The sequence below is a fragment of the Triticum dicoccoides genome, chromosome 3B, assembly GCF_002162155.2.
Source record: "Triticum dicoccoides isolate Atlit2015 ecotype Zavitan chromosome 3B, WEW_v2.0, whole genome shotgun sequence".
Lineage (NCBI taxonomy): Eukaryota > Viridiplantae > Streptophyta > Magnoliopsida > Poales > Poaceae > Triticum > Triticum dicoccoides.
Genome location: NC_041385.1, coordinates 158,395,332 through 158,398,433, shown reverse-complemented (window position 1 = coordinate 158,398,433; position 3,102 = coordinate 158,395,332). Strand labels below are relative to the sequence as shown.

Here is a 3,102-nt window from a genome sequence, read left to right as displayed (position 1 = left end):
TTACACTAATTACCCCATTTAGCGGGATTTCATCCATTTTACCCCATTTGGCTAAAGTGTTGCCACAATTTATCCAGTTTAATATTTTGTGAGCATTCTGACACATAGGTCCAATTGTGTTGTCCCAATTTACCATGTTTAATATTTTTGGAGCTGATGGTATTTTCCTATTATTTATAAATCAGATCATTCTCCTATTATTTGCAGCAGATCATGGAGATACACTACTATCAAAACTGATTAATATATGCTACATATTGCTCTGGGTTCACATGTTGAAAACAGGTTGAATGATGCTTCCCATTTATAGATAGCACCAGGACCTTACAGTACAGCTGAATAACATCACATATATAGATAGCTTCACTAGTTCACAACCACACAAGCTACAGAATACACCAAACAGTAGCAGTGGCACATACACCTTGTCACTCTTCACGTTTCTTAGCTACTACACCTTGCAAAGCTCTCCATCTGGGTTGCTAACATCATCTTGTCCCCCGTGACTTCCAGGAGCTGTCACAAACCATAAAAATCATCCTCCATCTCTGCGCCTTACGACCACGGGAGGAGATTTGGGTTACTTTGAAATCAATTCTGACAAAGGTTTATCAAACTGAAGAAGTAAAAGAATTTCATCAATATTCAAAATGTTGAAAAAAACTTTAAATTAATGTACCTCAGTTGCAGAAGGGTGATATGTATGCATGTGATCTTCTAATAAGCATTTTAATTTTTTTCAGAATTAAACGCCTAACCAGCCAATGCATGAGTCGGGAAATTTTTTAGAATACACAAATCTATTAAGTTACCAAGCTCCCACGGAATGAAGCGCTCTCGTTCATTGGGGCTACAGTGAACGGATAGGACCCCTTGTCAGCTTCTTTACATCTGGGTCAACGCATGAATGTCATTTTCTCATCGGGTCTGGTTTCCAATAGTCGGTTTCGTCTTGCCTTGTCTATCCCTGAAGTCTCCCGAAGCTGCTAGCCATCTCCAAGAAGAAAAAGCACCCGACCGCTCCCCACCGGCCTTCTCGTGTCGCCCCGCATGCGGCGACCTGGGGGAGAAATACCCACCGCCCACCCCCGCATCTCCCCCCCGGGCTGCTAGGTTTTTCGGCCGGCAGCCGCTCGAGCCCAGCCCCGGCAGCAACCTCCCGGTGCGTCTCATACACCATCTGTCGCCCCGTCCAGGTCCTCTGGGCGGCTCCCCGCGGCAGGGAGGTGCGGCACCTCACGCCGCCCATGTTCCTCTCTTGCTTTCACGTTCTCACCATCACGCCACCGATCCCCTCCCCTCCTCCACCCAGCGGCCGATCCGACCTCACTTCTCCTCCTCATGGATGCCTCGCCTGCGTTGCCTCACCTCTCGCGGCGCCTCTTGGCTCATCCGCTGGGGAACTCCATAACTCTCTCGGCCCCTCCTTCTCCTGCCTCCTTGGCGCGCACCAACCAACCACATGCTTCCCCTAGCGGACCACATTAGATTAACCCGGACTTTGGTCGGTGTTTTTCTTTTCTTTTCTTTTCTTTTCTTTTCACGGCTTTCTTGATCTTTGCTACTCGGTGTCAGAGCATCGACGGTCAGCACAACAGTACGGAGATCCAAAGCATTATTTTATGTCTGAACTTTTCACGGCTCAAGTCACATAGGTTTGTGCTTCTTTATTTCTGAACTCTTCACAGTTCAAGTCACATGGGTTTGTGCTTGCGAGTCCGTCATCATTGTATCTTTTGTTAGCAGCTACTATATTACTTGACTATTATCCTGTTAGAGTACATGTACATGTCTTATTCTATGGGTGAGGTGTAGTTTATTTACAAGATATTCAAGATAATATTGGTGTAATTACTCCATGAAAACAGAATATATGGAAATTGAAATGAACATATTAGTCTCGAAGGTTATGCAGTCAAATTACCATCATCAAGAATTGCTACTTATAAGTCGAGAACTAACTGAGGCTTCTTCAACCTAACACAATTTGCTGCTCAATGAATTTCTGCATATCTGAAGCCTGCAAATATTCTGACACAACTTTTATACTAAAGAATTATCTTGTTGTGTCACGCCTCCAGTTACAGGATCATATATGATTGGGACCTTTTGGAGTGAGTGTGGGAGAGGGATTAGGTGCGTAGTAGGTTCAAGTTGTTGTAATGTGAACTAAATAGTGTTTGCTCATTCTTTTTTATGCCATTGTTGTTGTCTTTGAATGATATCTCAATCAGACATAGTGTCGATGCAAAGGTGTGCATATTTATTAGCCTATTCATACATTTCTCCTGTTTTTTCATGGCGTAAAGCATAGTCCTGCGATCTGAAGTCATACAATTAATTTTTTGTTCTATTGTTGTTTTTCTGTGCAAATCATCTCCCTTTTCTAAAAAATCTATCTTGCTTATTGACTTCTTTTTATTTTGTTCAGGAAAGGTCATACCGGTTTTGAGTTCTCTCCTGTGAAATCTTTTATTTGGATCAAGTTGCTTTTGGACTTTTAGGAGGAATTCGTATGTAGGTTTATGTTCCCTTGTGGATGAAAAGGTACATGCATATACTATATGATTGTAGTGAGCTTGATGTTTTGTTTGGAGTTGATTGGTTCTCTCTTTTTCCTTTCATGCATGTTATTCCTATGTCATAAGCTCGGTTGCTCTGTTTTTTTAGATGGTCAGATGAAGAGGTTTCCTCTCCTGGTATTGTTTGGATAGAGAAAGAGATCTCTGTTTGCATTAGTATTGGTGGCATCCCTGTCCGAGTTCTATTATCAGGAGTCATTGAGCAAGATGATTATTGACAAGAACTTATGTTTTCAGTTGTCTTTAACAAGATACGAAGAAGAAAAGGCTGAAGCTAGATGTTTGCGTTTGAGTTATTTGCAATATATGTAGACAATATATGTAGGCTAAAGCTAGGTCCGGTTCATGTACCTTAGATTGGAATTGCAGTTTCCTTCTGTCAAACCTGTAGATGCCGTGCCTGAAGGTTTTCCGCTGTAATTTACAGGCTTGAGATCTTTCAGGTCAAGTTTCAACTGGTCGATTTGGGTACAGAATTCTTGAGGTTGATCATTCTGTTGAATGCATTGCTGAATGAGGA

General features: G+C 42.3%; 1 long non-coding RNA gene across 1 annotated transcript; it reads left to right on the top strand.

Moving 5' to 3' along the window:
• The first annotated feature begins 1,091 nt into the window (after positions 1-1,091).
• On the top strand, positions 1,092-3,102 carry LOC119281036. The gene is made up of 3 exons (XR_005138250.1): positions 1,092-1,655; positions 2,432-2,547; positions 2,671-3,102. It is a non-coding gene; the product is annotated as an uncharacterized LOC119281036 (long non-coding RNA).